General features: G+C 35.6%; 1 long non-coding RNA gene across 1 annotated transcript; it reads right to left on the bottom strand.

The window, feature by feature from the left end:
* Positions 1-1,187: 1,187 nt before the first annotated feature.
* LOC140787987 (uncharacterized) lies at positions 1,188-10,680 on the bottom strand. The gene is made up of 2 exons (XR_012108940.1): positions 10,291-10,680; positions 1,188-10,164 (listed from the first exon to the last, which is right to left on the bottom strand). It is a non-coding gene; the product is annotated as an uncharacterized lncRNA (long non-coding RNA).
* Between the last annotated feature and the right edge of the window lie 4,554 nt (positions 10,681-15,234).

The raw sequence follows: 15,234 nt of genomic DNA, 5'->3' as shown, positions 1-15,234 counted from the left end.
AGAAAACTCAAACTGATGTAAAAGAAGTGAATTCATACCGTATAATGTGCAACATGACATCCCGGAGAGTATGGAATTGCCCATCCTGTTTTCATTATAAGTTTACTATGATCTCATATGATCATACATCATCTTTTAAGGATGCACCTAGGGCTGTCAAGCTTCACGAACGGCTTAGGCTCGACTCGGCTGAAGCTCAAGTCTGGTTCGGCTCGATCAGAGTTGAGCCGAAAACGAACCACTAAAATCGGCTCAAACTTAATATCGAGCCGAGCCTGAGTTGGACTTGGCTCGCTCAGGCTCGTTAAGGGTGCCCCCTCCTCCTTCTACAGTTGCGGTGCCGCGGTTGCCGCCTCCTCCTCCTTCGCCAGCGGCAAGCTGCCGCGGTGCCGCTTCTTGCTCCTTCGACAGTAGCAAGCTGCTGCGGTGCCCTGCCTCCTCCTCCTTCTTTTGTAGCAACAGTGCCACAGCTGCCGCCGTCGCCTCCTCTTTCGTCAGCGGCAAGCTGCCGCGGTGCCTCCTCCTTTGGCAGCGGCAAGCCGCAACGGTGCCACTTCCTTCTTCGACAGCGGCAAGCAGTTGCAGTGCCCTGCCTCCTCCTCCTTCTTCTTCTTCTTCTTCGGCTCGACTTGGGCTCGATCTGGCTTGGTCCAGTTTGATCCAGCTCGGCTTGAATGAGGCTTGATAATAGGCTCATTTCAAGCCCAAGCTTGGTCTGGCCCGGCTCGAGCTCGGCTCAAGTTGAGTTAAGTCGAGCTTGAGCCCAATTCTAAGGCTCGAAATTAATTTTGAGCCGAGCCTGAGCCGGAGCCGGCTCGCTCAGGCTCGGCTCGTTTATGCCCCTAGATGCACCAACCAATAGCCTACGCAAAAGGTCTATGTAACCACGGCAATCAAAGTTTAAGATAATTGTTTAGGAACCTCATAGGCACACGTTAAAGTACCTTAGCCATTTAAGATAATCGTTTAAGAAGTTAAAATTAACTAGAATTTACCACCTCTGGTGAACAATATGATTTCGATCCATCTATTAACTTCAGAATGAAACCATTGAAGACGCTAATAACCTAACTAAGCCCTTAGTCGAAATTAAACACTTGACAAAAAATATAGCTTTTGCTAGAAAACTCAAACTGATGCAAGAGAAGTGAATTCATACCGTATGATGCACAAGATGACAACCTGGATAGTCTGAAAGTGCCTTGCATGTTTTCGTTTTCTTTGATCTCATATGGACACACATCACCTTTTAAGGATGCACCAGCCAATGGCCTGATCAAGTACTTCTATGCAGAAAGTCAATGTAATCATAAAAAACAAAATTGTTTTAATATAACAAAGAGGTCAGTAGCGGCTAACAAGAGTTTTACCGAACTTAAAGATTTTGAATGATCTAATAACTGACACATATTGTACCAAATCTCAATAAAGAACACCAAAATATTGTATCGCATACACACCAAAGCTAAGGAACACATGTTTCAGTTCATAGGATACCATTCGTACATAAAAATAACAACTACATTAAGTTATTAACAAAGATCTTTAATTTTCATACCTTTCTGACGGGAGTTAAACAATTGTCACTAGAAAACAGCGATCCCTTGTTGCCACTTGTTTTTAAACTAAGAAGAATCCATCATTGGACAAAGTCACCTCTCAAAACCAACTTTTAGCTAATAATGAAGACTATTTGACAAAGCTAACTTCTCTTATCCTTCTTATCATTTTGTTATTTAATTTGGCAGTTCAAATCTGGAAAAACATTGCCAAATGACTACATCAAAGAGAAAAAAGGGACCAGAGTAAAACCATCTATTTATAGTACGTAGGAAATAAACTTTAATACTAAATCTAAAATAGTTCCACTATGACTCTATGAGACAAACACAATCGATAGAAGTTCATATTTTTGGAGTTAGTATCCTATAAGTTTATTCAAAAGATCAGGATGACTTTTTATCATCTGATCACTTAATTCTAAAAAAAAGAAAATTTCTTGCTAACCCATTATCATTTCCACCATTTGCTAGTACTAGACTTTCCCATTAGGTAATCCATTGTAGTCTAAGATTGCATATACAAATATATTTCATGCGAGTCGCAGGGAAAAAAGTTGAACCAAACACAGTGCTGAGAAATGAATTCTCAGACTTGAGAAGCAGAGGTTTATCCCATCCTTATTATCAGAACTTAAGCAAGTCATCCAGTGATGCACTGCATCCAGCATTTGATTACTTTAAGAGGAAAAAGATACAATAAATTAACAAGGGAATGCTTAACAAGACAAGAAGCTCTATTTCACCTGCAAACTCACCAGCTTCCCACAAATGAAATAGACAGATAATCTTTTTTTCTTTCTGAGATAGCAGTAAAGATCGGCATAGTTTTGGAAACACCAAAACCAGATATGAACATTATAAATCATTGAAAGGAAGGCAATGACTAGTAGCAAATTACATAATGTATTTGGTGCCATTTACTGGAAGATTACTAGTATAATAATATAATGTGATAAACACAGACCTTTTGCATCACATGGCAACACATGACAAGCAGTAAGATGGAAGGAAGTTTTGGTCATGTAAAGACAAGTAAAAACACATTCACACACACACAATTAAAAATATATTGTCACACTTGTAAAACTAGTAAATGCTTTAAGAAGACAAACAGGAAATCATAACCAAAAGAGAATCCAGAAGAAAGTAATTGATAGACAACAGGAAGACACATAAATAAAAAAGTTTAAAAATCATAAGATGCAAAGTAATTGAATAGAACATTTGAAGTAGAAAACAAAAGCTTTAATAAGAGAACAAAAGAGAAAATAGTGATAACAAAGTGAATGGAATATACTTAAAATGAGCTCAGCAAAGGCACGTAAAGAAGTAAAATTGCAGAAAGAGAATGCACAAATATAAAATTTAATAAATAGAGCAAAAGAACCATACATAATGAGACAATGGCTGTTTTGATTTTATGTATTTATAGATGCTGCATCTGCAGCTCTAAGTGACGAAGTTGAGCATTATCCTTATATTCTTCCTTCTTTTGATCTTGCTAAAGGTTGAGAAATCATGTTTTGACAGCCACTTAATTTTAATGGTATGAACCCAACTCAGCACTTGGAAACTGAATTTTCATACTTCACATATGAAAAACACATGCAATTTTTCGAGATACATCAAACCAAACACCTCCAAAGTGGACTCTAAGCGACGAAGTTGAGCATAAGCCTTATATTCTTCCTTCTTTTGATCTTGCTAAAGGTTGAGAAATCATGTTTTGACACCCACTTAATTTGAATTGTATGAACCCAACTCAGCACTTGGAAACTGAATTTTCATATTTCACATATGAAAAACACATGCAGTTTTTCGAGATACATCAAACCAAACACCTCCAAAGCGGAAGATAAATAGAACATTGAAATAGAAGTTTCAAGAAATTTTGAAAGCAAAATCGTACATTGACATAAAATATAACATAGAAATAGAAGAGAAATGCAAAAAAGAAGGAATTCAAAGAAGGAACAAAAGGTACAAATAGAAAATAAGAAACAAATAAAAAGAAAAGATGAATGGAAGCAAATAAATAAAACAAAAGAAGAAAATATAAAAATGATTAAAAAAATGGCAGCCAAATGAATGAGAGAAGCTCAATTACATAAGAAAATAAAGAGATAAAAGAAAATTATTGCTTTTCACTTCATTCAAGCATAAAAAAGTCAATCAATTAGCATTGCCAAAAGACTGTACTAAGATAATAATCCCTTAAATAAAAGCACTCAATAATTCGGATGACCTAAGAACAAGTATAATCAATGAAATTCCATCGAAGATTGAAATTAAACATGAATAAGAATTTTATCATATAAAAAGAATAACATATGAGAATGATGGAAAGAAAATGATAAAAAGAGGAAGGTAAGTCCCAAGTAGAAAATAAAATATGATAACAAAAGGTTGGAAGAAAAATAGTACATCAGCACCAAAGAAAGAAGAAGAAAGAGAAGTACCGGCATAGTAAAAGAATTCAATATAAGTTAGAAAACCTAAACATAGATAAGTAATCAAAACCATGGTTGGCCGTGCTGGCAGCGTACCGGCACGTGGCACGAAGGCAAACGGCGATGGCAAGGGCGAAGATGAGTATCCCTTACATTTTCCTCTCGTTCTCTTACAGCACGGCTGGCAAGTGAGCAACTAAGCGAAATGCACTAAGACTCCATCTCCACTTAGGATTTTACTATTTTGTCCATCGGTTGTATTAAATATTTTATTCTAAACTATCTGTTATTTTAGTTTGATTGGTGACACGTTATCGATGGTATTGATCTTTTTCCTATCATTGAATTATATTTATTAAAGTTAGTTGTTCATAATTAAATTTTTGTCATTTTGAGACTTAGAAAAATATTAGTGATATCTCAAGTGTATTGAGGTAAATGGCCGGTCATGATTTAGATTCCGGGTCGTGACAAATTTCATATCTGATTTTTTAATTTAAAATTAATGATTGCATGCATTACAAATTTGGTTGCAATTAATAGCATCACACAGTAACACGATGCCAATGTTGGAAATCTTAACTTCCCTATACAGGAAAAACGAGAGCAATGCTGGATTGCTGGTGTCAATATGAAAACATGTACGCAGGGCTAATCAATACGAAAACCTACAATTAATGTGTCTAACTGTTCTTATCATTTAGTTATTACGGATATCGAAATCTAGAAACTTTTTACCAAATGAATAGGTAAATAACAACTTATATACTATCAATCACCTATTCCACTAATATGTGAGAAACAAGTTCTGCCAATCCAAAGGTATATTTAGTTATTTACTCCAAGGCTAGCATGTAGAGTAAAAGCTTATAAAGTTTTAAAGCTTCAAGAACTTTTAGATAATCTGATCTCGACTTAACCACTTGTTAGCGGTAGACCTTCACGACATTCTAACATTACGGAAGCAAAATTATCATTATTTTTGTGAAAGTCAAAAGCAAAAGTGAACTTGAAACAGACCAACAAATAATACATGCAGACTATGTATGCAGTGAAACTTTACGTAGTACTACTCATTCTTGGTTGTGAAACTTTACGTAGTGAAACTTTATGCAGTTAGCGTGCGTAGAACTACTCATTCTTGGTTCCTTCCAAATTCTTGCAATGGAAAATTATCCAGTGACTCAAGATTCTCAAAAAGAAAATCTAATACAACAGAAAATAAACAAGCACAAGAATTTCTTACCAGGTGATTGCACAGTTCAGGGACACTTCATTTCAACTATGATTCAATAACTTCTTCAGAGGAAGACTTTCATATAGTATCTCATAATTTATACTGGATGAAATATAAAGTAGTGAAATTTCCAGAGTAGAAAACACTATCTGTATAACTATTTTTCTTAAATGACAAAAGTAACCTAGGAAGAAATTATTTCAAGCTTAGAGATTCTTGTTATTTAACTTCAATTTGATAACTTACAGTTGCTCAGTGGTCGCGGGAGCAGTCACCTCTACAATTGTTGCCAAGATGGCATCACTTGGACGAGCAGCTTATACAGAAGCAGCGGTCGTTATTGTTTTGATGTTAATCTGTTTTCTCTGTGATCATTAATTCACTTGAAATATCTTAACCTACATAAAGATTTAGTTTACTGGCTCAATCTGAGATCCTTTTGCATGCCATATATGTGAGAGCTACTGACGTTTAGATTTTACCATGTAGTAGAGGAAAATCTTTACAACAACATCAGCATTCAGATCCATAAGCAACTAAAAATCTTAGAAACAACGATAGAGAATACTGTGCATTTGAATCAAAGTTTGCCAATAGTAGTCACCGATGCACCTTCCTTTTTCATGTCCTGAATCACGTTTCAATACAAAGTTATTTGACTATGCAGCTGCAAATGACCTTTTGTGAACTTAGCTGTCTTCTAATTTCGATGTAACTCTAGATATTACAACGAAGAGATTTGCTTCCCCAAAATATTTCATAATAAATAACCGAACAAGACCAAGAGAGATTGATGGATGGAAATATGGATTTCAGCCCTCTACTTTTCTTTCTAATTGTGAAAAATAAATGTGATAGAGAAGTAGGGTTTAGCCATTTTCTTCTCATTCAATCTTCATATAGAGATTTCTTTTATTACTATTGTTGAATATTAATAGTGTACAGACAAGCCTCCCCGTATTGGGGTTTTTAGTCATCAAGTTCACTTTTCCCACTTAATACATGAGATTAACTAATCAAATAATCTAGCATGTATAAAAATAAGTGATCTATCAAATCACATATATGGGCTGTAAGTATTTGAAAAGCACCTAGGTAAATTTAGAAAAGAAATCTCTCTTCTACTCTGTCATGCATTAGGTTCAAATATTAGCAGCATTCTATCAAGTAGAGCAAGAGAGATCAATGTGAATCCACCGATCACGATATGATTGCAAAATACAAAATCATATGAATTGTCTAATTTCTGATCAGCAAAGGGCATATGCCTGATGTTAAGAAGAGTAACTAGAATCGCACTGCAATATCATGAGTAGTTGGTAAAAACTTTCAGTGGTTCTGTGTAAGATCGGACCATCTGAATGCTTTCATTTCCCCTCTTGTGTCAAGACAGCCCTGGACTTATCCCATGGTCACCAGCATGCATTCCCTTCTCTTACTAACTTATACCACACTTTTACCCAATGTGACCACATAACCCACGAGCAACAATCTATCATTACAAGGCCATGGTGATGGTAATAATAGCAACAAAGAGCATTTAAGCTAGTAATAGAGGCAAAAGGGAGAGGTGACAAACTTTTAACTTGGGGATATTGTTTGGTGCAAAGATTTAGAGCATCTAGTAAGATATGGAGCTTTGGAATATTCTAGCATTTATGATCTTGGGAGTATGGTTTGGTGTTTGATATTAAGAAAGAAATAAAAGAAGAATGGAGGAGTTGAAAAGAAAACCGACTGTAGTGCAGAGATCAAGAAGGTGGTGATATCTATGTGAAGAAGTGGTATCACCTCTTCTGATATTTCCGAAAAAAAAAACTATTTCTAAGGGAGTGGTCTTCTGTTCATTGTTTATGCCTCTCTGTTCTCTTTCTAATTTTACCAAGAGGGAGAGCACAAATAACATAATTACCTTGAGAGAGAGAGGCTCTGTCCACTTAGGCTAATAAGTGAAAGATAACATATTGCTTTCAAGATTAATGACTGTTGGACCATTATGTATCACAATATGGCAGGGACAGTAAAGAAGAAATGATTAACAAAATTGGTTCCCCTGCCCCCATTTCTGTCCTCGGCGGCTGGGCGTCAACTAAGAAGATGATCCAGATGCTTATTATATCAGCCTTTTGCGAAGTACAAAAAAAAAATTACTAAGTTTTTGCTACCCTCAAATTTGAAATTATAAGTATCCAGTAAGGAATCCAATTTAAGGCAAGAAAGGATATCAAGTAAGAGAATTCCAAGAAAGATATCAATTAAAAGAAGGTTGGGAAGGCGGATAACAAGAACAGCAAAACGTTTTAACAGTTAATAATAAAAATTTCCTCTCGGTCAGAGAAGTATAGAAGGCAACAAATTCATATCCCCCATCATTGCACCAATCAAACAACAACAGAACAGCACAAACTAGAACTCCTATCCAATAACAAACTAGTAAATATATAACATGAAGTTAGAAAACCTCTTACCTATCTCAGATCTGTAAGAACTTCTTGTAATTGCAAGATGTTATTAAGGGGATAAAGAACATTGTTCAAACAACACAAAAAAAAATAATTCACCAAATTAAACAAGAAAATGCATAATGCCGATTCAGGACATTGTTCTATCTAAGAGCAAAATGACGTTAACATAATCTTGATGATAAATAGAAATTTTAAAGTGAAATCATTCCCAGATCGATGCCAGAGATAAAGAATTCACGCACAAAAGCCCAAGAAAACTACTAAAAGAAGAAAAGAGTAGTATGATCGAGAATTCTAACCTTATAAGTGATCAGACGAGTATCCAAGCCTCGATCTCACCTATATAAGCAAGGAGAAGAAAATTACTAGCGGTTCTTGAAGGCGGATGAGGGTTTCCCTTGGATTCCGGAAAGGGAAACGCGATTCCACCGTCTTCTAGTTGATGCGGGAGCCTTCAAGCCCTAGAACTGCTTCGGCATTCTCCACGGGAGAGGAACGAGAAGCCTCTTCTCATCCATGGAAGGAATCTTTAGGGTTTCAGGAGAGGAGAGGAGAGATGGAAAGAGAAGAGGAGCTCGTTTCAAAAATGCCGTTGCAAAAAGTGAAGGCTGGGACGCGGGCGTAAGCTTATATATAGAGATCGGTTACTCTGGAAGGTCAAAATCGTAATAACAAGACAGCTGCTGGCCGCATTATAACGATTTTACCCCTCTTACAAAGGAAAATGGAAATTCTAAAGCATCCACGTAATGTTTTAGGTACGTTGCGTCCGATTGGTATCAAAGGTTAAGATTGTAATACGCAGAAGAGATGTTTTAAAGGAACAATCTTACCCCTGCTAATGCTAAAAGAGCAAATCATACAACCTAGCTCGTAGCAAATCCAACGCCCCTTGCTTACTACATCTATAAAACGAGAGCATTGCATCTTGTTACTTTTCCAAGAAGTTCCTTCTAGCTAGCTTTCCAATGCCAAGAACTGCCAGTAAATAGTTGTTTAGAGCTTAGACTAGCTTACCCCAGTCGGCCACCTGACTTCCTTTCCTAGCAGATTAAATATCAAGTAATGAAATTTAACTCCATGTAAACATGAATTAATTCACCTGAGATATCTTAACTTTCAGAAAGATTTAGTCCCTTGGATCGATCTGATCAAATCCTTTTTGCATGCCATAATCAATGATATTTCTTTTTTTTCTATGTTTAGACATAACTATTCAAATCCGTAATAGCGATGTTTATGCTACAATCAATGATAAAGAAATTTGTGCATTTGATTCACATTTCTTTCCAATACAAAGTTGCCTATGCACCGTTGTTTCTCATACGTCTCGAATCACATTTCGACACCAAGTAATTTGAGTATATATGCAGTGATACATATTGCATCTGGTTAAACTCTAGAGGTTACAAATGAATTCACCGATTTGTGAACAAGACCGAAGGAGATTGACGTGGAAAAATATGGATTTTCGCCATTCCTCTTCTCATTCAAACTTCATATGTGGTGAATTTTGATCGATGGGGTTTTCAAAACATCGAGTTACTTGCTAATCAAATAATCATATAGATAGATAAATAAATAAAAAACTCTCTTTATTGATAAGATTCAAAGAGGAGCAAGAAAGAAAAGAAAGAGAGATGCAAGGTGAGAACCATAGATCATGATATGATTGGGAAGTACATATCATATGAGTTGTCTAATACCTGAGCAAAGATGACATCTGCCTGATGCTAAGAACAGTAACTAGAATTGCACTACGATGTTGTCAGTAGTTGGTAAAAAAAGCTTCACTGGTTCCGTGTGAGACCAGACCAGACCATTTGAAATGCTGTCTCATTTCCCCTTCTGTGCCAAAACAATTCAAAGCTGAAAGCCCTACCCTTATCCCCTGGTCACCTGCACGCATTCTCTCTCTCTCTCTCTCTCTCTCTCTCTCTCTCTCTCTCTCTCTCACTGCTTCGTACAACCTTGAGTCATGGGGCGTTGGGATATTCTAAGTATATATGTTCTTGGGAGAATGGCTTGGTGTTTGATATGAAAAGTAGCAATAATAAAGGAAGAGTGAAAGGAGTTGTTGAAAAGAAAACTGACTTTGAGCGTAGATATCTATGCCGAGAAGTGTTATCACCTCTTCTGACATTTCCAAGAAACGATCTTAGCTTTTAAGGGAGTAAGTCTTCTGTTCAACTAGCTAACACTATGCCCTCCATTGACTTAAGTCTCCTTGTTCTCCTTCAGGACTAGTAACATTACTAGGGCTTAAGGCTTGGGTTAGAACTTCTTCTTGAAAGATAAAGATCTAGACTAAGAATCTAGCGAGGGATCAGCTTTCTTTAGGGCAGCAAGAGAATTCCAAGAGAGATCGCAAGTAGAAGGAGATGAAGAAGGGGGATAAAATAAGAAGAAAAGTAAAACCTTTTACAACGTAATCATGAAAGCTTTTTCATCTTGCAGTTGGAGAAGTATAGCAGGCAAATCCCCCATCATTGCACCAATCAAAGCAGCAAGAACAGGTCAAACAAGTGAATATATATATATATATACATATAACATAAAGATTGAAGAGCTCTTACCCATCTCAGATCTGGAACGAGAGATGGTTGTAGATGGAAGCTGTTCTTAAGGGGAATGAAGCCTGGTCCGAGATCGATCGATCGATCGACCTCGTGCAACTCCCACGGAGAGAGATAGCAACATGGTCGCCTCGAGCCGGACAACATTCCCCTCAAAGGAAAAGCTTCCTCTCTCTCTCTCTCTCTCTCTCTCTCTCTCTATCTCTCCTTCCTTTTTGGCTTTCTTACTCCCTTTTAATGGTAAGAATCGAAGTAGATCCAGCCCAAGAGGCTCGGCTTGTTTCAAGGGCGTGAAGGAGTCAGAAGGTGATTTAAGAAGGATTATGAGGTGAGATTGGAGGAGGTGATCATGAACGAAATCATTGCAGTCTAGAGAGAGAGAGATGGGTAGAGAAGTGGGTGGGTGTGGAGTTTACAGATAGAACAAATTACAATAAAGAGAGGAGAGAGAGAGTAAAAGACAAGGCAAAGAGGCAGGCTGAGACCCTACAGCTGGGTCACGATATGACCACGACTCTCTCTCTCTCTCTCTCTCAATCTCTCTACCTTTTTTTCCTACCTACGTGCACGTGATGGCCTCTGTGATCCAGATGGGCCCCCATTTAGTTCTCTACTTACATTTTTTGAGCTCGTCTTACTTACCTTCATATTTATCTATATATCTAGAGTAAATCCAGATCTAACGATTTAATATACTTAAAAATATAATAGTAAAATTAAAATTTTATGTGCTATAATCGGTTCAACAGGTAATTATTTAGTTCTTAGATATAATTTTAAACTAACAATAATATTTCTTTTTTGCGTATATATTCTTCTAACAAAGCATCTTATTTGTATAGATGCTCTTTTAAAGTTAATGTGTGTGTATATATATATACCCTTCTCAAAATCTACTATTTGCGTGACTATTTAACAAGTTCTTTTACATCGACCCTCCAAATTTTTTTTTATTTATGTCTATTTCCCTTTAAATTTCATGTTTATATATTCATGTTATTTTTTCACCATTATGTTATCTTAGTAATTTATCAAAAAATATATATATTATTAACTCTGAGTAATGTATATATATCGAAATAAGTGTATTTATTATTTTTTTATAGTTAACTTTGAAGAAAAACTAAAACTTACCTGAATACTTAGATATACTATGATATTTATTGAAAAACATAAAATATATCTCAAGAGATAATGATCTATCACATGCCATCGATAATAAATAAAATGTAAAAAAGAAAGCATAAAAAAGACAATTGCAAACATGAGAGTTTTATGAGAAAAAAAATCATAAAATGAGTAAAAAAATTACAGATCTAAACTTGAATCGAAACCAATCACTAAAACTTATAATAATTAATAAGAAGCTTACGGATCACGTGATAGATTTTCAAACCTCAGTGACATTCGAGGTTGATCTTTTCGTCTAAGTGACACTTGAGACGTAGTTTTTACATGAAAATAATTTAGTACGTAGTTTTTCAAATTAGATGTAGAGGAGTATTAAAATATTTGTCATATTTTTTTTATCATTCCAGAGCATGAAGGCTACATATAGACTAGAGAAAAGAGTAAACCCTTCTTGGATATAGAGATACTTAGACTCATCAAATTTTAGTCAATATGTTAAGCTTCATAATCTATGTTTCAAGTCATGTGCGTTGCCAAACTATTACTTCGAACTATATGCCGCCGAGATATCACTCTAGGCAGCGCACTGAGCCATTAATCGAGCGGTTGAGCTAAATTAATAAACCATCAAATAATTTTTTCAATATTAATTATTTAAGATTGAAATTGACCTTATAACCTCCTCAGTCGAATGGGTACCTATCTAAGTTTCTCTATTTATATCTCTTGTTATCTTGTTAATTTAAAATATATAAGCTCTTTTTTCTTCTGGACAGGAATTGATCTTGTGCATTCAAGACTTCAGGATTATGCTGTTTCTACATACACACGTGATAGATCATCAATGGGTTTCAAAATATGTAGCAGCTGTTGTATATTTCTAATACACGAGAATACAATGATTTTATATTCATGGTTTTATTCACTCCCTTTAGTATCTTCTTCACATAGGACCATTAAAAATAGGTAATCAATAGCCTCATCTTTCCTACAAAACCAATAATCTCATCTCCCCTTAGAATTTTGTTATGGCACACCAACCACAAGAATACCCACGCTTGAAATTTTCAACTTCCACGGTTAAGCAAATTTCTAGCAATAATCCCTCCATCATTCAAAGATCTAATGCATATATAGAATTTCTATATTAGACAAGAGGCTTATTCTCTTTGATACATAAATTAAAATGAGCTCAAATCATTTGCATAGCTGCACTATGCCCACACTAAGTTTCGTTTATAAACTACCCTCTATACCTAAGTTGATATTTGAATCTATAACCTTCGTCATAAGTGGTAGAATTCTAACCACGTATGACCTAATGGGTGGGTCATATCCATGTGATGTTATTGCGGGTTTTCGTGTGTATTGCAGTTTGGTGAGCTCCATTGTATCAATGCTCTGGCACATTTATAACCACCAAGCTAAATTGGTTTGGCATGGCAGCCAATCAAAGACCGGCAAGATTTTGACCGTATAAAATTTGTGGAACTACGGTTGCCTAAGATCTACTGCACTTTTAAATTGGCTTTCATCATCTATAGCAAAAGGATGGAGTGGTAATTCTGATGACTTAGCTCAATGACTTGGCTCATCTCGATTGATGGCTTAGCGATGCGGTTATAATTATTTAAGAGCCCAAATGCGATAGTATTTGGGCTCTTAAATAATTAAAAAAGACTAAACCGGTAGGTTTCATGCTAATATCTTTGACAATAAACTACTAAAAAATTAATTTAAGGTCATTTTCTTTTTTAAGGTTCGTTTTTTTTAATTCGAATTTAGTTCGAATTTGTTTTACTCCTTGAGTTTTGAATCAATCTAAATATCTCCTACTCTCTCTATCTATCTAGTTTAGAAAGTGGAACATGAGGCCCAGCAGTAGCTTGGCCCAAATACGAATAAGAGGGTCAACTAAGAAATCTAAAGATCTTAGTTTTAAAATAGATACATAACATTAACAATATTCACATTAGTCCGTCTTCAAATAAGAGACACTTGTTTCCCAAGAACTTCCTACGACTCATACCCAGCCTTCATGAGAAGCAATTCCATAAGGACTCCAATGGTAATGGTAGTCACTGTATTCTCTTTCGTACTAGTAAAACATACCACGTACCTTATAATATCGCAAATGGTACGTCTTCGATTGGATTAATTTCTAAAAAGGAAAGTACAACAACCAAGGGGATAAAATTCAGTAAGAGACAAAAGGGACATCTCAACTTTCTTGACTCAGCCTGTTCTACGTTTAACGCATAAGTAGAGATATATTAATCATTAAAACACTGCAAAAGTTACCTTATTTGATTAATTGAGTGCTAAAGGCCATCTATGATCACGCTATAGGTGCGTGTAACTATTAATTGCTCAAAATAACGGTAAAAGAGAGTATAAACTTGTCGTACTCGATGTATTCAGAAGAAGAGTAGCCCTAGTCTGGTCTTAGATGACCCGAGCCAACCTAAGTGATTGACTCATAGAAGGTGGTGAGCTCTATCTAATATCCAAACTAGCCAGCTACGGAAGCATATAAACGTTTTAACTTCAATTTTCTTCTTTATAATTTGCTTAGGGTTTATTTGTGATCGAAATCACCGCAATCTTAGTTCAGAAGGAATACTTGTAGTATGTTAATTCTAATTCTTTCACTATAATCGGTTCTACCCTCTCCCATCCCTTAACTTATAGAATGAATGAGGAGTATACAAAAGAAAGAGTACATATACTGAGAATATTTCTTATGAGTGACTAAATATAACCTTTAGCATAATACATTTGTAAAAGAAGGTAATCAACTTTTAATTAAGTATGTGAAACAGGTTGCATGGTGCACTAAGACCATATAAAATGTAGCTAATGATACGCAAAAGCATCCTAAACTTAATTTTATCTTTCAACTTCAATTCAACCGTTGCAAATTATTTGCTAACCCGTTAGGGTATGTCGAATATCGCAACTATCATAGGTTCATGCATTTGGAGATGCTTAAAATTTGCTGACAAATGAATTGATATCCTGCCTATTTCAACCTTCAACTTTACTTCGTAACGCATATGGATACGGATTTGGACTGAGAATAAAGTGTAAAGATGAGGTCATACCTCCCGGTGTGTAAATGAGAAAGAAATATTACAGCCAATTCGTCGAGGCACATATAAGAAATTAAAGACTAACCTAAGATGTGCACGAGATATTCCTGCACTTTAACATTCCATATTTGAAATCTTTCTACCATTATAAAGGGCTTGTAGGGCTAAGCAGATGCCTCAATACATTTTTCTTCCCATAGGTATTCTCTAGTGGTACTCTCTTCCTCTCTGTTTGATAGTTTTCCATTCTCCAGTAGTTGTATTAAGCGCTTCCATCTCTCTTCATTTCAACCACCAGCGATACGATTATATATATCGAGAGGTAGACAGTAGTATGTCTACTATCTTTTGATAGAATGCTAATGTTCAAGATAACATTTCTTTGGTGATTTCATATGCACTAATACTTTCATCTTGCAAATTTTTTTATTTTTTATTTATAAAGGTCAGTATCAAGTTAAAGGGTCATATGTAGGATATGATATGGTTTCATTGCATTAACGTAGTTCTTTTCAAAATTCCTGATATTAGTATTATTAGAAATTATTTTCTTCTGAGTGCTGATTCATTATTCCTTTTATATAAGTACTGCAGTACAGATTGGTCTCAAAATTTTATTGTAGTTGGAGGTATATGGTCTAAACAGTCATTTTTGCCCTTTTTCTGTTAGATGAAATCTAACGAGTAAAATCTTATTTCTTCTTTTAGAGTGAAACAACTG

Source organism: Typha latifolia, chromosome 5 (assembly GCF_019914945.1).
Source record: "Typha latifolia isolate L0001 chromosome 5, TyphaL0001v2, whole genome shotgun sequence".
Taxonomy (NCBI): domain Eukaryota; kingdom Viridiplantae; phylum Streptophyta; class Magnoliopsida; order Poales; family Typhaceae; genus Typha; species Typha latifolia.
Note: the sequence above shows the minus strand (reverse complement) of the source record. Positions and strands in the feature narration are given on the sequence as shown.